Source organism: Asterias rubens, chromosome 2 (genome assembly GCF_902459465.1).
Source record: "Asterias rubens chromosome 2, eAstRub1.3, whole genome shotgun sequence".
In the NCBI taxonomy this organism is placed as follows: Eukaryota; Metazoa; Echinodermata; class Asteroidea; order Forcipulatida; family Asteriidae; genus Asterias; species Asterias rubens.
The window spans coordinates 16307185-16329253 of NC_047063.1; the positions used below are offsets into that span (position 1 = coordinate 16307185).

The 22069-nt window shown below is 41.8% G+C and overlaps 1 long non-coding RNA gene across 2 annotated transcripts; it reads left to right on the forward strand.

Annotated features, from left to right (window-relative positions):
* The first annotated feature begins 3657 nt into the window (after positions 1-3657).
* LOC117307377 lies at positions 3658-20425 on the forward strand. Of its 2 annotated transcripts, none has more exons than XR_004521081.1 (4): positions 3658-3696; positions 18833-18926; positions 19475-19623; positions 20239-20425. It is a non-coding gene; the product is annotated as an uncharacterized LOC117307377 (long non-coding RNA). The 2 variants fall into 2 exon arrangements; XR_004521080.1 differs by lacking the exon at positions 3658-3696 and adding an exon at positions 18221-18271.
* Positions 20426-22069: the final 1644 nt, after the last annotated feature.

The window sequence follows — 22069 nt, forward strand, 5'->3', positions numbered from 1 at the left end:
ATTATTTTCTGGGGGCGACTTCGTAAGGGGGCGACATTGGCCGGGGGCGACATTGTCAGTAGGCTCTACTTTATATTCTTTCCAATACAATATTAATTGAATACACATTGTACTACCGCAAGAATCCTTACTTATTTTCTGGGGAGACTTTGCCAGGGGGCGACATTGTTTGGGGCGACATTGTCAGGGGGCAACTTTGTGACGACCCGTGCGATGAGCCGGTTAGGGGGAGACTTTGCAGGGGCGCGATGGCGAGCTTGCTGGGTGGCGAGATGATGACCAGCATTCCTGAAGGTATACCTGCAGTCTACACAGTATCAAATCCATGACAAACCATAATACACCATTTTTTATTTGCTTTTGAATTAATTGTGGCCATGGATTTGATGAAGTTTTAATCAATAATGATGAATAAATACAATGTCAAAGATTTTATTTATGATGTGCTTATTCATAGAGCTGAGTCAGCAGAAAATAATATTGCTTCAAAATTTACTGCTTAGCAAAACTGAACAGGGTCAGTACTTGTCACAAATTGTACACGTCTTTGGCATACAATTTTAGCTGGTAACCTTGTCTAGTAAGCTTATTTGTTTGTGCTTGGCTACTTTTTGTGCTTATCAGCTGCTTCAAGAAATTGGGCCGGGGTCAAACCAACAGAAGCAAAGAGGCACCGCAGTCTACCCGCAGTACATTAATAAGTCTCCTTTGTGATTTTTCTGCGCGAGTTGGCGTGATTTTTCATGCGTGACCTCGGTTTGAATACTAATTAGTCCAAAGGGCTTCTGAAATTCAGTCTTTTTCGGCCTTATCTGAAAAGTATTGACATAAATAATGTAGAAGTACACTGAAATGGAAAGCAAATCTGTCGTGTTGTATGAACAAATATCTTGTTGCGTTTGAGTTGAACCGCTTGTTTTTATACATGACGACAGATATGCTCTTCGTTTCAATTTACTGGTACATTTAAATATTTTGGTTGAAACTTTTCAGAAAAGGCTAAAAATTACCGAATTCCACAAGCCCTTTTGACTAATTAGTATACACATGATAGAGGTCACGCATGAAAAAACGATGCATATCCCTGCAGATAAATAACAAAGGAGATTAGTGTACTCCTGCGGGTAGACTGTACTGACCGACAAGACTTAATTCTTCGACGACCGACTTACTTGTTTGTCTCCCTCAACGTTCATTTACAAATAGCAATTTCGCGCCAATTAAAAAAGGCTGACCAAGCACTGAAGTAAAGGATTTATCGCTAGCGGTGGAGACGGAACTTTAACTCGTTGTAATTGATGAAAACAAGGTTTATACGGAAACGTTTCCATATCATATGTGGTAACCCTTCTTCTCAGGTAAGAAAACAATTCAGTGGGTTTGGAGTTAGTTAACGCTAGATAAATTGGTGGCGACATGCGGAAAATTATCATGAGGGTAAAATTTAATAAGTGCTGGCACAAGTTGTGGCAGTTGCACTGGCACTATACACAAAAGTTTCCGTATGGTGCCACCACTTTTTCATTCGATATGAAATATGCCGCAATGGAATGTGAATCTGTTGAAATAAATGGCTTGTTGCAGGTAAGATTTTTAGTTATGAAGCTTTGAAAATTTTCCGCCCCAGAAACGGGCCTTAATAATTAGGACTCTGTATCTGTGTACAGAGGAATAGTCCTAATTAGGGCTATGGTGCCCTGTGCTTTTGTTGTGGTGCCCTCACTCTTCAAGGTTCCAATACAAAAGTACATTTTCCCCATAGAAGTGACCCTTACCAGACCAGGGCCCAATTTCATAGAGAGAGCTGCTTAAGCAGAAAATATTGCTGAACAATTTTTCTGCTAAGGGGCTAAGCAGAAATGAGCAGGAAACCAGTCACAATTTGTTCGTGTGACATGGTATTTTAGCTGGTAACCAGAGTCCAGTTAGCATAATAATTTGTGCTTAAAGACCATACAAAATACCCCCCTTCACCATCTACATTTAAAAGATCTGTATTTTAGTACCTTACCTTATTCCTAGATTTTTACACTCATCTTGTATTTGAGAAAAAAACAAAATTCGCAACATAAGGGCTTCCCCAAACACGAGCACCTTTCACCGATGGTGGCAGCAAACATATTGCCAAAAATAGTGACGTGTCTGGACGTGTGGTTTCTTCGGGTTTATTCGCTGCCGCCTGCACACGACCCGCTAGTGCACAGCAATGGTCTGGTTGCCAAGCAATGCCCCTTCATGTACTTAGGGACCATGGATAAATTAAGAACGCGGCCGCCCGCGGTCAGACTCGTTCTAGAACGAGTCCGTCCCAAAATTGTCACGCGCCCGTCCCAAGATGGATTAAGCGCTTCACTGATTTTTAAGGTCCCTCATTATCGAACTCTATTGTTGGTGCCTTTTGTTGTTCAGATTACATGCACAAGGCAGCTTGCAAGTAAGCCACGAAGGGGTGAAGGATTAGTGTTTGCGGTCTAGCTCAGGTATACACCAGACAATGGGTTGGAGATGTCCATGTACAGCCAACCCTCAAGTTTGCCAAAGCCAATACAATAATATGCTACTGCCGTAACAAGTTGAAGTGGTGACTATTATTCTTAAATTTGAAATCATCGCCAACTTATTTTGTATCTACATCTAATTGTTACATTAGGACCCGTGTTTACAGAGATGATTACACTTACAAGATTCGTTCATAAAGGTACCGCGAAATCATGCTGACCGGCTCGCAATCACACAAAACACAACGCAAAATTACATCGTAGTACACAAACACTCCATCTAGCTACACACTCACACACAGTGTTTTCAATATTCAGGCCTAGTAGTCTTGTTATTTTGCGTGCAACAAACTATAATGCAAGAAACATTGAACGCTAGAGGGCTTTCCTAAACAATGTGATAGCGGGAGAGCCGCCCTCCGTTGGAAAAATTGCACAACAGCTTACGAAATTAGTTTCAACCGTCTTGAGATTAAGACTTTCGGGAGAATCTGGTGTCCGAAAATTGCAATACTAACCAACATTGGCGCCGTCACTGGTACCTTGGGCAACGTGGTGAATTTTCAGCAGTTCCTTGGGAAATATTAAGCGTGTTTAAGAAAAACTTCATAACGTGTTGGCTTCATTGGTCAAACATGAAACATTTTGGACACCTTGGATGTACAAAATAGATTATAGTTTTACTGTTTAATGTAAGATGTTTTTCCTATTGACTTTGTTTTACTTTGGGGGATTATTTTGCATGGCGGTCGTGCAAAGACGTAGTATTTTTTATTTTTTAATCTGCGGTTGTGTTTTGACTTATTGTGTGAAAAGGGCTACAACTTGCTACCCAGATAAGCCGATTATAACTACACAGTGGTTTTCGGCCTACACAATTGTTCCTTTGTTATACAGTGGGTCTTCCTCGAGACCCGGTGGTTGAGGAGAACGCGTTCCACTCCGTAGTTTTTCTTTTGTTCGATTTGTCACGCGAAGGAACGCGTCACGACGCGGTCGTTCCCGTGACATAATTTATCCATGGTCCCTTAGTTCATCTCTCCATCTTTTGTTTTGTCTTGCTCTTTTTCGTAAAGGATTCCAAAGTACAGTGAACGGCAAAAGAGCGCCTTCCAGATGCGCAAGGAGGAAGGGGGGTCGGTCTTCATGGCCTCATTCCAAGAGAAACAACTGCTACTTGAGGAGAGGAAAGAAAACAGTAAGTAGAGACCTGCATCATACTGCCATCATATCGGTCATGTTCAATGTATCCAATAACAGTATTGAATGCTAATACTCATTGTACAAAAAGGAACCAGACCATACATCTTCCAGCCTTGGTTTGGTTACATTGATTTCCATGGAAGAAAATCAAGATGGCCACACCATAATAAAAGTCTGTTGTATCTTACAATTTCATTATTGGCCTGTGGACATCCATTTCAATTTAAAACTGTGTGGAAATATTTGAGGTTTCTTATAAGTCTGTTCAATGAGAGGCGTCCTTGGGTCTCATATTTCAAACAAAGCGCTCCAGGCATGCAACTCTTCCGCCGGTCCGCGGTTTACGCATTTTAGCGCTTTGCATCCTTTGGAAAAGCGCTTTATAAATTCGGTTATTATTATTAATTATTATTATTATTATTAATTATTATTAATTATTATTATTTATTACAGCTGTTGCTGTTGCTGTTGCTGTTGCTGTTGTAGTATCAGTTGTGGCATCAGTTGTGGCATCAGTTGTGGCATCAGTTGTGGCATCAGTTGTGGCATCAGTTGTGGCATCAGTTGTGGCATCAGTTGTGGCATCAGTTGTGGCATCAGTTGTGGCATCAGTTGTGGCATCAGTTGTGGCATCAGTTGTGGCATCAGTTGTGGCATCAGTTGTGGCATCAGTTGTAGCATCAGTTGTAGCAGCAGTTGTAGCAGCAGTTGTAGCAGCAGTTGTAGCAGCAGTTGTAGCAGCAGTTGTAGCAGCAGTTGTAGCAGCAGTTGTAGCAGCAGTTGTAGCATCAGTTGTAGCATCAGTTGTAGCATCAGTTGTAGCATCAGTTGTAGCATCAGTTGTAGCATCAGTTGTAGCATCAGTTGTAGCATCAGTTGTAGCATCAGTTGTAGCATCAGTTGTAGCATCAGTTGTAGCTTCAGTTGTAGCATCAGTTGTAGCATCAGTTGTAGCATCAGTTGTAGCATCAGTTGTAGCATCAGTTGTAGCATCAGTTGTAGCATCAGTTGTAGCATCAGTTGTAGCATCAGTTGTAGCACCAGTTGTAGCACCAGTTGTAGCACCAGTTGTAGTACCAGTTGTAGCATCAGTTGTAGCATCAGTTGTAGCATCAGTTGTAGCATCAGTTGTAGCATCAGTTGTAGCATCAGTTGTAGCATCAGTTGTAGCATCAGTTGTAGTATCAGTTGTAGCATCAGTTGTAGCATCAGTTGTAGTAACAGTTGTAGCATCAGTTGTAGCATCAGTTGTAGCATCAGTTGTAGTATCAGTTGTAGCAACAGTTGTAGCATCAGTTGTAGCATCAGTTGTAGTATCAGTTGTAGCATCAGTTGTAGCATCAGTTGTAGTATCAGTTGTAGTATCAGTTGTAGTATCAGTTGTAGCATCAGTTGTAGTATCAGTTGTTAGCATCAGTTGTAGCATCAGTTGTAGCATCAGTTGTAGCATCAGTTGTAGTATCAGTTGTAGTATCAGTTGTAGTATCAGTTGTAGTATCAGTTGTAGTATCAGTTGTAGCATCAGTTGTAGTATCAGTTGTAGCATCAGTTGTAGCATCAGTTGTAGCATCAGTTGTAGCATCAGTTGTAGCATCAGTTGTAGCATCAGTTGTAGCATCAGTTGTAGCATCAGTTGTAGCATCAGTTGTAGCATCAGTTGTAGCACCAGTTGTAGCATCAGTTGTAGCATCAGTTGTAGCATCAGTTGTAGCATCAGTTGTAGCATCAGTTGTAGCATCAGTTGTAGCATCAGTTGTAGCATCAGTTGTAGTATCAGTTGTAGTATCAGTTGTAGTATCAGTTGTAGTATCAGTTGTAGTATCAGTTGTAGTATCAGTTGTAGTATCAGTTGTAGCATCAGTTGTAGTATCAGTTGTAGTATCAGTTGTAGCATCAGTTGTAGCATCAGTTGTAGCATCAGTTGTAGCATCAGTTGTAGCATCAGTTGTAGCATCAGTTGTAGCATCAGTTGTAGCATCAGTTGTAGCATCAGTTGTAGCATCAGTTGTAGCATCAGTTGTAGCATCAGTTGTAGCTTCAGTTGTAGCATCAGTTGTAGCATCAGTTGTAGTATCAGTTGTAGTATCAGTTGTAGTATCAGTTGTAGTATCAGTTGTAGTATCAGTTGTAGTACCAGTTGTAGTACCAGTTGTAGTACCAGTTGTAGCACCAGTTGTAGCACCAGTTGTAGCATCAGTTGTAGCATCAGTTGTAGCATCAGTTGTAGCATCAGTTGTAGCATCAGTTGTAGTATCAGTTGTAGTATCAGTTGTAGTATCAGTTGTAGCATCAGTTGTAGCATCAGTTGTAGCATCAGTTGTAGCATCAGTTGTAGCATCAGTTGTAGCATCAGTTGTAGCATCAGTTGTAGTATCAGTTGTAGCATCAGTTGTAGCATCAGTTGTAGCATCAGTTGTAGCATCAGTTGTAGCATCAGTTGTAGCATCAGTTGTAGCATCAGTTGTAGCATCAGTTGTAGCATCAGTTGTAGCATCAGTTGTAGCATCAGTTGTAGCATCAGTTGTAGCATCAGTTGTAGCATCAGTTGTAGCACCAGTTGTAGCATCAGTTGTAGCATCAGTTGTAGCATCAGTTGTAGCATCAGTTGTAGCATCAGTTGTAGCATCAGTTGTAGCATCAGTTGTAGTATCAGTTGTAGCATCAGTTGTAGCATCAGTTGTAGCATCAGTTGTAGCATCAGTTGTAGTATCAGATGTAGCATCAGTTGTAGCATCAGTTGTAGCATCAGTTGTAGTACCAGTTGTAGCATCAGTTGTAGCATCAGTTGTAGCATCAGTTGTAGCATCAGTTGTAGTACCAGTTGTAGCATCAGTTGTAGCATCAGTTGTAGCATCAGTTGTAGCATCAGTTGTAGCATCAGTTGTAGCATCAGTTGTAGTATCAGTTGTAGTATCAGTTGTAGTATCAGTTGTAGCATCAGTTGTAGCATCAGTTGTAGCATCAGTTGTAGCATCAGTTGTAGCATCAGTTGTAGCATCAGTTGTAGCATCAGTTGTAGCATCAGTTGTAGCATCAGTTGTAGCATCAGTTGTAGCATCAGTTGTAGCATCAGTTGTAGTATCAGTTGTAGTATCAGTTGTAGCATCAGTTGTAGCATCAGTTGTAGCACCAGTTGTAGCACCAGTTGTAGCACCAGTTGTAGCACCAGTTGTAGCACCAGTTGTAGCACCAGTTGTAGCACCAGATGTAGCATCAGATGTAGCATCAGTTGTAGCATCAGTTGTAGCATCAGTTGTAGCATCAGTTGTAGCACCAGTTGTAGCACCAGTTGTAGCACCAGTTGTAGCACCAGTTGTAGCACCAGTTGTAGCATCAGTTGTAGCATCAGTTGTAGCATCAGTTGTAGCATCAGTTGTAGTACCAGTTGTAGTACCAGTTGTAGTACCAGTTGTAGTACCAGTTGTAGCATCAGTTGTAGCATCAGTTGTAGCATCAGTTGTAGCATCAGTTGTAGCATCAGTTGTAGCATCAGTTGTAGCACCAGTTGTAGCACCAGTTGTAGCATCAGTTGTAGCATCAGTTGTAGCATCAGTTGTAGCATCAGTTGTAGCATCAGTTGTAGCATCAGTTGTAGCATCAGTTGTAGCATCAGTTGTAGTATCAGTTGTAGCATCAGTTGTAGTATCAGTTGTAGCATCAGTTGTAGTACCAGTTGTAGTACCAGTTGTAGCATCAGTTGTAGCATCAGTTGTAGTATCAGTTGTAGCATCAGTTGTAGCATCAGTTGTAGTATCAGTTGTAGCATCAGTTGTAGCACCAGTTGTAGTACCAGTTGTAGCATCAGTTGTAGCATCAGTTGTAGCATCAGTTGTAGCATCAGTTGTAGTATCAGTTGTAGTATCAGTTGTAGCATCAGTTGTAGCATCAGTTGTAGCATCAGTTGTAGCATCAGTTGTAGTACCAGTTGTAGCATCAGTTGTAGCATCAGTTGTAGCATCAGTTGTAGCATCAGTTGTAGCATCAGTTGTAGCATCAGTTGTAGCATCAGTTGTAGCATCAGTTGTAGCATCAGTTGTAGCATCAGTTGTAGCATCAGTTGTAGTATCAGTTGTAGCATCAGTTGTAGCATCAGTTGTAGCATCAGTTGTAGTATCAGTTGTAGTATCAGTTGTAGCATCAGTTGTAGCATCAGTTGTAGCATCAGTTGTAGCATCAGTTGTAGCATCAGTTGTAGCATCAGTTGTAGCATCAGTTGTAGCATCAGTTGTAGCATCAGTTGTAGTACCAGTTGTAGCATCAGTTGTAGCATCAGTTGTAGCATCAGTTGTAGCATCAGTTGTAGCATCAGTTGTAGCATCAGTTGTAGCATCAGTTGTAGCATCAGTTGTAGCATCAGTTGTAGCATCAGTTGTAGTATCAGTTGTAGTATCAGTTGTAGTATCAGATGTAGCATCAGTTGTAGCATCAGTTGTAGCATCAGTTGTAGTACCAGTTGTAGCATCAGTTGTAGCATCAGTTGTAGCATCAGTTGTAGTACCAGTTGTAGCATCAGTTGTAGTATCAGTTGTAGCATCAGTTGTAGTACCAGTTGAAGCATCAGTTGTAGTATCAGTTGAAGTATCAGTTGTAGTATCAGTTGTAGCATCAGTTGTAGTATCAGTTGTAGCATCAGTTGTAGCATCAGTTGTAGTATCAGTTGTAGCATCAGTTGTAGTATCAGTTGTAGCATCAGTTGTAGTATCAGTTGTAGTATCAGTTGTAGCATCAGTTGTAGCATCAGTTGTAGCATCAGTTGTAGCATCAGTTGTAGTATCAGTTGTAGTATCAGTTGTAGTACCAGTTGTAGCATCAGTTGTAGCATCAGTTGTAGCATCAGTTGTAGCACCAGTTGTAGTACCAGTTGTAGTACCAGTTGTAGTACCAGTTGTAGTATCAGTTGTAGTATCAGTTGTAGTATCAGTTGTAGTATCAGTTGTAGTATCAGTAGTAGCATCAGTTGTAGCATCAGTTGTAGCATCAGTTGTAGCATCAGTTGTAGCATCAGTTGTAGCATCAGTTGTAGTATCAGTTCTAGTATCAGTTGTAGTATCAGTTGTAGCATCAGTTGTAGTATCAGTTGTAGTATCAGAGGGTGCCTGAATACAAGCCACATCCCAGAGGGTGCCTGACTACAAGCCACATCCCAGAGGGTGCCTGCCTAGAGGACACCATCCCATGTGATTGAAGCGCACCAAACATAGGTAAATTTCCAAATTCTGATCATAATTAATCAAAAGGGCTTATGTACAGACCCACATAGAGACATGTAGTGTTACACTTGTTGATTTGACTCGATTGGTATATATTTTAGGAGTCTGCAGTTCTGCTGGGGATGTGGTGCTACCTGCTGCTGACAACATCCCAGAGGGTGCCTGGCTACGAGCTACATACCAGAGGGTGCCTGACTACGAGCCACATCCCAGAGGGTGCCTGACTACAAGCCACATCCCAGAGGGTGCCTGACTACAAGCCACATCCCAGAGGGTGCCTGACTACAAGCCACATCCCAGAGGGTGCCTGCCTAGAGGACTTCATCCCATGTGATTGTAGCGCACCAAACATAGGTAAATTTCCAAATTCTGATCATAATTAATCAAAAGGGCTTATGTACAGACCCACATAGAGACATGCAGTGTTACACTTGTTGATTTGACTCGATTGGTAAATATTTCAGGAGTCTGCAGTTCTGCTGGGGATGTGGTGCTACCTGCTGCTGACAACATCCTAGAGGGTGCCTGGCTACGAGCTACATCCCAGAGGGTGCCTGACAACGAGCCACGTCCCAGAGGGTGCCTGACTACAAGCTACATCCCAGTGGGTGCTTGACTACAAGCCACATCCCAGAGGGTGCCTGACTACAAGCCACATCCCAGAGGGTGCCTGCCTACAAGCCACATCCCAGAGGGTGCCTGACTACAAGCCACATCCAAGAGGGCGCCTGACTACAAGCCACATCCCAGAGGGTGCCTGACTACAAGCTACATCCCAGAGAGTGCCTGACTAGAGGATATCATCCCATGTGATTAAAGCGCACCAAACATAGATAAATTTCCAAATTCTGATCATAATCAATCAAAAGGGCTTATGTACAGACCCACATAGAGACATGCAGTGTTACACTTGTTGATTTGACTCGATTGGTATATATTTCAGGAGTCTGCAGTTCTGCTGGGGATGGGTGCTACCTGCTGCTGACAACAATCCCAGAGGGTGCCTGGCTACGAGCTACATCCCAGAGGGTGCCTGACTACAAGCCACATCCCATAGGGTGCCTGACTACAAGCCACATCCCAGAGGGTGCCTGACTACAAGCCACATCCCAGAGGGTGCCTGACTACAAGCCACATCCCAGAGGGTGCCTGACTACAGCCACATCCCAGAGGGTGCCTTACTACAAGCCACATCCCAGAGGGTGCCTGACTACAAGCCACATCCCAGAGGGTGCCTGACTACAAGCCACATCCCAGAGGGTGCCTGACTACAAGCCACATCCCAGAGGGTGCCTGACTACAAGCCACATCCCAGAGGGTTCCTGCCTAGAGGACATCATCCAATGTGATTGAAGCGCTCAAAACATAGGTAAATTTCCAAATTCTGATCATAATTAATCAAAAGGGCTTACTTACAGACCCACATAGAGACATGCAGTGTTACACTTGTTGATTTGACTCGATTGGTATATATTTTAGGAGTTTGCAGTTCTGCTGGGGATGTGGTGCTACCTGCTGCTGACAACATCCTAGAGGGTGCCTGGCTACGAGCTACATCCCAGAGGGTGCCTGACAACGAGCCACGTCCCAGAGGGTGCCTGACTACAAGCTACATCCCAGTGGGTGCTTGACTACAAGCCACATCCCAGAGGGTGCCTGACTACAAGCCACATCCCAGAGGGTGCCTGCCTACAAGCCACATCCCAGAGGGTGCCTGACTACAAGCCACATCCAAGAGGGCGCCTGACTACAAGCCACATCCCAGAGGGTGCCTCACTACAAGCTACATCCCAGAGAGTGCCTGACTAGAGGATATCATCCCATGTGATTGAAGCGCACCAAACATAGATAAATTTCCAAATTCTGATCATAATCAATCAAAAGGGCTTATGTACAGACCCACATAGAGACATGCAGTGTTACACTTGTTGATTTGACTCGATTGGTATATATTTCAGGAGTCTGCAGTTCTGCTGGGGATGGGTGCTACCTGCTGCTGACAACAATCCCAGAGGGTGCCTGGCTACGAGCTACATCCCAGAGGGTGCCTGACTACAAGCCACATCCCATAGGGTGCCTGACTACAGACCACATCCCAGAGGGTGCCTGACTACAAGCCACATCCCAGAGGGTGCCTGACTACAAGCCACATCCCAGAGGGTGCCTGACTACAGCCACATCCCAGAGGGTGCCTTACTACAAGCCACATCCCAGAGGGTGCCTGACTACAAGCCACATCCCAGAGGGTGCCTGACTACAAGCCACATCCCAGAGGGTGCCTGACTACAAGCCACATCCCAGAGGGTGCCTGACTACAAGCCACATCCCAGAGGGTGCCTGACTACAAGCCACATCCCAGAGGGTGCCTGACTACAAGCCACATCCCAGAGGGTGCCTGACTACAAGCCACATCCCAGAGGGTGCCTGACTACAAGCCACATCCCAGAGGGTGCCTGCCTAGAGGACATCATCCAATGTGATTGAAGCGCTCAAAACATAGGTAAATTTCCAAATTCTGATCATAATTAATCAAAAGGGCTTACTTACAGACCCACATAGAGACATGCAGTGTTACACTTGTTGATTTGACTCGATTGGTATATATTTTAGGAGTCTGCAGTTCTGCTGGGGATGTGGTGCTACCTGCTGCTGACAACATCCCAGAGGGTGCCTGGCTACGAGCTACATACCAGAGGGTGCCTGACTACGAGCCACATCCCAGAGGGTGCCTGACTACAAGCCACATCCCAGAGGGTGCCTGACTACAAGCCACATCCCAGAGGGTGCCTGACTACAAGCCACATCCCAGAGGGTGCCTGCCTAGAGGACTTCATCCCATGTGATTGTAGCGCACCAAACATAGGGAAATTTCCAAATTCTGATCATAATTAATCAAAAGGGCTTATGTACAGACCCACATAGAGACATGCAGTGTTACACTTGTTGATTTGACTCGATTGGTAAATATTTCAGGAGTCTGCAGTTCTGCTGGGGATGTGGTGCTACCTGCTGCTGACAACATCCTAGAGGGTGCCTGGCTACGAGCTACATCCCAGAGGGTGCCTGACAACGAGCCACATCCCAGAGGGTGCCTGACTACAAGCTACATCCCAGAGGGTGCTTGACTACAAGCCACATCCCAGAGGGTGCCTGACTACAAGCCACATCCCAGAGGGTGCCTGACTACAAGCCACATCCCAGAGGGTGCCTGACTACAAGCCACATCCAAGAGGGCGCCTGACTACAAGCCACATCCCAGAGGGTGCCTGACTACAAGCTACATCCCAGAGAGTGCCTGACTAGAGGATATCATCCCATGTGATTGAAGCGCACCAAACATAGATAAATTTCCAAATTCTGATCATAATCAATCAAAAGGGCTTATGTACCGACCCACATAGAGACATGCAGTGTTACACTTGTTGATTTGACTCGATTGGTATATATTTCAGGAGTCTGCAGTTCTGCTGGGGATGGGTGCTACCTGCTGCTGACAACATCCCAGAGGGTGCCTGGCTACGAGCTACATCCCAGAGGGTGCCTGACTACAAGCCACATCCCATAGGGTGCCTGACTACAAGCCACATCCAGAGGGTGCCTGCCTAGAGGACATCATCCCATGTGATTGAAGCGCACCAAACATGGGTAAATTTCCAAATTCTGATCATAATTAATCAAAAGGGCTTATGTACAGACCCACATAGAGACATGCAGTGTTACACTTGTTGATTTGACTCGATTGGTATATATTTCAGGAGTCTGCAGTTCTGCTGGGGATGTGGTGCTACCTGCTGCTGACAACATCCTAGAGGGTGCCTGGCTACGAGCTACATACCAGAGGGTGCCTGACTACGAGCCACATCCCAGAGGTTGCCTGACTATGAGCCACATCCCAGAGGGTGCCTGACTACAAGCCACATCCCAGAGGGTGCCTGACTACAAGCCACATCCCAGAGGGTGCCTGACTACAAGCCACATCCCAGAGGGTGCCTGACTACAAGCCACATCCCAGAGGGTGCCTGACTACAAGCCACATCCCAGAGGGTGCCTGACTACAATCCACATCCCAGAGGGTGCCTGACTACAAGCCACATCCCAGAGGGTGCCTGCCTAGAGGACATCATCCCATGTGATTGAAGCGCACCAAACATAGGTAAATTTCCAAATTCTGATCATAATTAATCAAAAGGGCTTATGTACAGACCCACATAGAGACATGCAGTGTTACACTTGTTGATTTGACTCGATTGGTATAAATTTCAGGAGTCTGCAGTTCTGCTGGGGATGTGGTGCTACCTGCTCCTGACAACATCCCAGAGGGTGCCTGGCTATGTGCTACATCCCAGAGGGTGCCTGACTACAAGCCACATCCCAGAGGGTGCCTGACTACAAGCCACATCGCAGAGGGTGCCTGACTACAAGCCACAACAAGATTTGTGAAGATTTCACATTTCGTTGGCCTGTTTAATTCATTCTTGGAAGTATATGTGCTTTTCGAATTGTTGTCAACGTACTTGAAATGAGGTACTTCATTACAAGTATGTAGACAGAATACATGTTAAACTTGTATCGAGGTACTATACAAGTTCATGTATTCACATACAAAAACTGCATGTTTGTAATGAGGTACTACATTACAATCATGTAATTATAACATGCTTGCAATGAAGTACCTTATTGCAAGTATGTAAACGTTTCATGTGCGTAATGAAGTACCGCATTACAACCGTGAAACAAGTTAAGTTAATTTGTAATGCAGTTTGCTCATTACAAAATACGAAACAACATAAGTTTATTTGTAGTAAATTCATAACAAATAAAAAGAGAACAATATGTTTAAGGAGTGTGTTTAAGTGTTTATTAGACATTAAGTTTTGTATTGTTACTACTTAATTTGTCTTTCAATTATTTATTAGTCTAATTGTTTACATGGTATTTGTTTTGGGGTAGCTTACATGGTGGCCACCATGTTGTTTTGTTGGTAACTCTTAAAGCTTTTAATGTGAAAGGTCATGACATTGTGTTGTGTGAATATGGAGGTTGTTTAAGAGTACTCATTACCGAGGTTATTTAATTACAAAGGTCATGACAATGTCATAGAGTCCTCATTAACGAGGTGATTTAATTACAAAGGTCATGACAATGTCATAGAGTACTCATTAACGAGGTGTTGTAATTACAAAGGTCATGACAATGTCATAGAGTACTCATTAACGAGGTTATTTCAATTATAAAGGTCATGACAATGTCATAGAGTACTCATTAACGAGGTGATTTAATTACAAAGGTCTTGACATTGTCTTAGCTGTATAGAGTACTCATTAATAGGTTAATATAATTATAATTATAAAGGTCATGACATTGTCTTAGCTGTATAGAGTACTCATTAACAAGGTTTTATAATTACAAAGGTCATGACATTGTCTTAGCTGTATAGAGTACTCATTAACAAGGTTTTATTATTACAAAGGTCATGACATTGTCTTAGCTGTCAAGAGTACTCATTAACAAGGTTTTATCATTACAAAGGTCATGACATTGTCTTAGCTGTATAGAGTACTCATTAACAAGGTTTTGTAATAACAAAGGTCATGACATTGTCTTAGCTGTATAGAGTACTCATTAACAAGGTTTTATAATTATTACAAAGGTCATGACATTGTCTTAGCTGTATAGAGTACTCATTAACAAGGTTTTATAATAACAAAGGTCATGACATTGTCTTAGCTGTATAGAGTACTCATTAACAAGGTTTTATAAATACAAGGCCATGACATTGTCTTAGCTGTAAAGAGTACTCATTAACAAGGTTTTATCATTACAAAGGTCATGACATTGTCTTAGCTGTAAAGAGTACTCATTAACAAGGTTTTATAATTACAAAGGTCATGACATCTTATCTGTATAGAGTACTCATTAACAAGGTTTTATAATTACAAAGGTCATGACATTGTCTCAGCTGTATAGAGTACTCATTAACAAGGTTTTATAATTACAAAGGTCATGACATTATCTTATCTGTATAGAGTACTCATTAACAAGGTTTTATAATTACAAAGGTCATGACATTGTCTTAGCTGTATAGAGTACTCATTAACAAGGTTTTATAATAACAAAGGTCATGACATTGTCTTAGCTGTAAAGAGTACTCATTAACAAGGTTTTATTATTACAAAGGTCATGACATTGTCTTAGCTGTATAGAGTACTCATTAACAAGGTTTTATAATTACAAAGGTCATGACATTGTCTTAGCTGTATAGAGTACTCATTAACAAGGTTTTATAATTACAAAGGTCATGACATTGTCTTAGCTGTATAGAGTACTCATTAACAAGGTTTTATAATTACAAAGGTCATGACATTGTCTTAGCTGTATAGAGTACTCTTTAACAAGGTTGTATGTATACAAAGGTCATGCCATTGTCTTAGCTGTATAGAGTACTCATTAACAAGGTTTTATAATTACAAAGGTCATGACATTGTCTTAGCTGTATAGAGTACTCATTAACAAGGTTTTATAAATACAAGGCCATTTAGCTGTAAAGAGTACTCATTAACAAGGTTTTATCATTACAAAGGTCATGACATTGTCTTAGCTGTAAAGAATACTCATTAACAAGGTTTTATAATTACAAAGGTCATGACATTATCTTATCTGTATAGAGTACTCATTAACAAGGTTTATAATTACAAAGGTCATGACATTGTCTTAGCTGTATAGAGTACTCATTAACAAGGTTGTATGTATACAAAGGTCATGCCATTGTCTTAGCTGTATAGAGTACTCATGAACAAGGTTTTATAATATAATAATAACATAAAATAATAATAATAATAAATAATAATTAGAGGGGGTAACATTACAAAGAAGCAATTGTTGTAATGGTTACACACTCAGATGTATTACGATCCCTTTTGTGGGGTGGGAGATGACAACCTTCACGTGGTCCACCCTGTTGTTAACTAATTGTCATCAGCTGTATATACGTATGTATATATAGCTCTATGCATAACCAATCTACCCCATCAGGTAAGATGGAATTTGACTCGATGAACTTTCAAGAATGTTCATGATCAGTCCATGAACATGCCTTAAACAGTTCACAACATGTTCATTAGAGCAGTTCATGAACCAAGTTCAAGAACTGTTTATCTGTTCAATTGATGGACATTTAATAGGGGAACAAAAGGGAAGCGACGAGTTCTTTATTGGCCGTTTAAAAACCAGCAGGGTCGTTGCCAGGTGATAAAGGCCCGAGCAGAAGGCGAGGGCCTATATCGCACGGCAACATACGTTTAAGAACAAGTCACTACTCTTTTATTCCCATTCATAAATGCCCTTTTGTTAAAAAGCGCGCTTAGAAATAGATATTCGCACGCGCTTAGAAATAGATTACGCCCTGTTACTAAAAGCTATGAATTGCGCGTTCGGCATGAGTATATTGGCGTACGTAGGCCTGACACGCGGAAGCCGGCCGGTTATAAACAGCTCCAGCTGGGCCCAATTTCATGGCTCTGCTTACCGTAAGCAAAAAATCAGCGCTTACGGAAGCAGGGAATTCTGTGTATACGGCAAGCGTATTTCATGGGTTAGCGGCGAAATTTGGCTTTTGCGCGTGCCTACTCCACGTTTCTAGGCATTCTACGCTTAAAAGGCTAGCTCAGAAAGCCGGTTATAAACAGCTCCAGCAGGGCCCAATTTCATGGCACTGCTTACCGTGAGCAAAGAATCAGCGCTTACGGAAGCAGTGAATTCTGTGTATAGGGCAAGCGTATTGGGAATAGTGTCATCAGTGGTCATTTCAACTTGGTTTTAGGTGGTTCCTCAGATGTTTAACCCAGGAGGGGGGGGGGGGGTGTCTGGCGGGCCCAATTCAGCAAATCTCAAGTCTGGCGGCTGATACTGGTATTAATTATAGTATTATTGGTCCTTTCTCTATCTGGTCATTTCAACTGCAGTTCCTCTGTTGTTTAACCCAGGGGGAGGGGGGGGGGGGTTGCAGGCCAATGCAGCGAAATTATTGTACTACTACTAGCATACTTGTTGTTATTAAATTATGGGCTCTCACGTTTTAAAAGAATACCAGGTCGACGCGTGGGGCCAGGGCTGGAGCTCCAGAAAGGGGAAGTTTTTAGAATTATGTATTTCAAGAGGCGGTATCACTGAGTATGGATTGAATTTTTGGTGCGTCTTCATAAACTCTTGGAGTATCAAGAAGACGATAGGCCTACCCATGCCGGATTAACATGAGTTGAGATTTGTGAGTTTGGTGTTATTTACCGAGCTTTGTTTGTTTTGATTGACTGTTTGCAGGGAAGAGGTTGAATCAAGGAAGAGGCTGAGTGAGAAGAATGCAGAGGACTTGAAGCATATGGATAAAAGACGAAGAGACAACCAGGTTATTACAGTTTGGAGAAATCTTTCCATAAAGCTTTGTCCTTTTTCTTGAAACTGTACTTAATTTTGGTCCAATTCCAATCCATCAAGTAATTTATTTATTTGTTTATTTATTTATTCACTTAGGCTTTAAAAACTTCAAAACACACAGCAACAATAAGTAGAAATGTGTAATTTTTACATTATTAGTAAAATAATTAGAGACATATCAACAAAAAGCAAGCAGAAGCCTATAGGGATTGCCCAATAGGGAACCAAATCACTATCCAGTTCTTGAATTGGTCTCAACGTTTTGACTAGCTTGCTCTAGTCATCGTCAAGAGATTGACTCCGCGGTAGTGCAGTTAATTATGATCCTATAAAGCTAAAGTAGTTGTCCAAGCCAATTTTCTATACCTTCCGCCCGGGTATAGTTACAAAGCAAGACAGTTCTTTTCAGAACAAGTCTCTCAAAAATCTGATAATCTACTCTTTGTGGTAGTAGAATAAAGAAAGACAGTAAACCAAATATATATTGATACCTCACCATGCAATGCCTAAATTCTTTTGTACCCTTTTCACTGATGAAAGAGGTTTCTAAAAAAATAATTGCCTTGTTAGTGATTTCCAATCCATGTTTAGTTTCACCTCACATGTAGGTACTTGTGAAATTTGTGTGTAATTTCTTTTCCCAAAAGACTTTGATGCTTTATTTGTCGTTAAAAAGACAAATAGTTAATTATTTTCTGCAAATTATTTATTATGACCCATCAAAATGAACTAGGCATATCTGAGCTTTTAAGGAACTGGTGGTTCTCAAATGTAATACTGTAAAAAATTAACTATGCCTAGTGATCAAATGCACACAAAACGTGCAACTACACAGCTGATGTAAATTTGTCCGATATTTGTCGTTTATTTTAGGTTGCTTAGAGAACCCTACTGAAGTACTTTCGACGAGCAGTAGCGTCTAGACAAACAGTAAGTACAGTCTTTCTTATGATTTTTCTCCTGTAGATGATCAGCGTATATTAATAGAAACATGAGTCTTTAACCAATAGTTCTTCTCCGAACCAACACTACTCATAAAGAGATTCACATAGTGTTATCGCAAAATGTTCTTATAGTTACAATTCCACCATACAAATTTTCAAATCCTACTAATGGTGGTGGGCATCAAATAGGTGGGGGTGGGGGGGGGGGGGTGACAAGGGGAGGGGGGCACAATATCAAATGTCCCCCCATCTTTTTGACCACCTTAATCATGAAGCCCAAGTATTGCACTGTGTAAGACCAACCCTGTGTCTCGCCATGGGCATTAATCCTGGGGGCTATAAGGATGACACAACTTTTTAGAAGGGTGGGGGACACTATATCAAATGTCCCCCCTCAAAATTTACCAAAGATTGCACCACAGAGCATCTAAAATGCAGAATTTTCCCGTGCCTATATCCGCTTAGGGCTTAGATGAAGTGTCATTTTTAGTAACAATACAAAGTATGAGAATACTAGTGAATTCTTTTTTTAAACCCTGACTTGCAGCTGCCCCCAAGCCGGTTTCCAATGCATCAGCTTTCTACAGTAGAGGGCGCCAGATTGCTGGTTACTCTGCCACGGATGCATTGCTACAATCAAGGTGAGTTTATTGGGTTTTTTAAAGTGGGGCCTTAAAAAAACATGTTATTTTTTATATGGCATTAGTTCCATTTGTCCTCACAACCTGATGTTGATTTCTTTAGAGCACAACAACTTTTTTTTAATTCGGGAGACTTCTCTACTACCTCAGATTAGATTCTCTGAATGGACCCTACCCATGAAATATGCTAATTACATTCATGCATGCGTACAGACCCTGTTGGTTGCAGACGCGCAATCGCGTCTGCGTCACGCACCCATTAGCCGTTTAAAAAAAACAGCGCGATGCTCCCTCATTTTGCCAACCAAAACGTTAGTGCGCACGCGCTATGTGCAATTTACATATTTCATGGAAAGGGTCTATTGGGGAGACTTCTCAGTTCTGAAAAGAACTGTCCTGCTTCTTAAATACTACCTAGGCATAAGGTAGGAAATCTACCTAGCAAGTAGATACGCATGTTGTTATCGCTAACATTGATACCTAGGTTATTGATACCCCACCGTGCAATGCCTCAAGTCCCATATTCTTAATGTTGTTTGTCCCCTCAGGCAAACCAACTCTAACGTCACGGTAAAGCGTACCCCTGGATTCCTGAGCGTCTCTAACTCAAAGAGGTTGTACCCGATCACAAGCTACCCGGCTGGATGCAGAAGAGCATCCCCACAGCAGTCAAGACGTCTCAGATCAGTCTACAAGGGTAGGTCATTCACACACTTAAAAAAAAAAGTATTATTATTACTTTTTTACCCTTTCACCGATGTGTGTTAGCACTGTATACTCAGTACTTTCCCGATTGCTGTGGAAAAATATCACCAGCATGTTACTCGGGTGGGATTCGAACCCACAACCCTTGCAATTCTAGAGCAGTGTCTTACCAATAAGACTACCGTGACTGCCAGTAGCTAGAGGCAGTTTGAATCCTATGTTTTGGCAGCGGGTACCACAACGATATAATAGATGTTAACATAGGATTCGAACTGCCAATACGGGTACTGCATTAATATTCTTTAGCACCAATGTAACATTACCATCTATAACAATAATAACATTAATTAGTTTTTATCTCAAATGTCTCAATGTGCAATGTGCTTTTTATTTTTTGCTTATTTGTTGTATTATCTGGTGTCAGTTTGTGAAAACGGAAAATGCCTTTTTGCAATCTTCGACGCATGTATAAAGTTCAAAGCATCAAGAAACCATTGTTAGAAAGCTAGTTGAAAATACCCATACTTTCTACTTTTTACTTGTATTTGTGTGTGTCCGTTTGTAATGTTGGTGACGATTTGTCTGATTTGTGCACTTTTTCCGCCAGATTCTCAAATCTTGGTAATACGTGTTACATGAACGCCATTCTCCAGTCGCTATTCTGTCTGGAATGCTTCACTGCAGACATGCAGAATCAAGACATCATTCCACTCATGCAGAAATCAAGTCTCTACTGGTAAGACATTTTGGGCCCCTCACGATTGAGACTTGTCAGAGAAGATGTGGCGTAAACACTGGCATAACTGGGGTGGGTGGGTTGGGGCATCATATTCTTCAACACTTTCAAATAACACTGTGTGAATGTGTGCAAGTTCACACAGTGTTTCAATCCCCTACATTATGTGGACTTTTGTTATCAGGTCCACTCTTGTTATGTAGTGTACATGAGTTTTAACCCAATTCACCTAACGTCATCATCAGAATAATCTTGGATGCACCATTTTGGTGGTCAATGTAAACGTGTGTTATTCAGTGAAGTGCGCATTTTAGGCGACGCGGCATTTACACGTAAACCTATTGACCACCAACATGGTGAGCGTGGCATCAGTTGCTGCATGTGACGCGCTTGCAAGGGTTCAATATAGACCTTATTGCAGATAGCAAAAATCCGACGTCCCGCAAAGGATTGTGGGAAATATTTTGCACCTCCAGTTATACGGTCGTCACGTAACGTGTTCTACAAAGTTTTTTTGTAAACAATAAGTTTGTAAACATTGACATTGTTTGTGGTGGACGGTCATGCTTCTGTGGCGGAAGACAGTTTCACCCACGAATGGGTGTACCTCCATGCTTTATTTAGCCAAGTCAGATGTGTAATATTAATATAAAAAACTACGACAATAATGCCATCGGACCAGTGTGTGCTTTGCGACTCAACGGAAGAACGAGGGACTGTACATGTATGTACATACGTAGGTAGGTCCATGCATGTTCTTTTGACTTTGATTGAACACAAAATAGTTTAATAAAATATCAATGAAGCTTGTTTATGATTTAATCATGACCGGGTCATGATTAAATCATCAAGCATGTCAAACCCAACAAGCTGTAGGCTACAATTTGAGTATTGTATAGGCTAGATTTATGTGTGATTTGTAGTAGAAACTAAAAAAGAAACATACATAGGCCTATTCAATTATATATTCCTCAACATTTTTTAGAGATGACAGATATTGATATTATATTCAGAATATAATATCAATATTCTGATAATGATACTGCTCATTAATTAGCTCATAGTCATATTAGTCATGACTGACTTTCAGGGCAGAGTGTTTGGTTATGATTTACAAGGCAAAAGATCATTCATAAATGCCTCAATCAGTTTCGCTATCTGCATTCCTGTTGTGGTGGAGAGCGCTTCACGTGGGGTCAGGGTGTTTAAAGTTAACGAGTGATAAAGACCAGCTGGAGCTGTTTATAACCGGTTGTTTTGGATATGTTTAGATGCATAATATGTGCTGGTCTTGGTGCTAGATGTTTGTGAGTTGGCCGCGCTGGGTGTGAAAGCAAAACAAGAAACGTCTTGCACCAAGACTAACTACGCACACACCACACAATGCATCCGAAAACTGTCTCAGTCATTAAAATGCAACACATGTCAGGTCATCAAATAAGATACGTAAAAGAGGAAACAAGGGCTGAACGACCACGACCCTGCCTGTTTTAAACGCCTTTTTAAGAACTTGTAACCACTCATTTATTCCCTTAGTTTTTGTCTGCTTTATCTTTCAGATAATTACTTGTGCATCAACATGCTTCGTGACAGGACTCATATTGGAAGCAGTTATTCTCCCAGTTCTGTGTTCACTCCAAAGATGTGATCTGTACTGTTGTTTTGTGGACTCGACCAACCACATCCTACTTCTTTTGCTGCA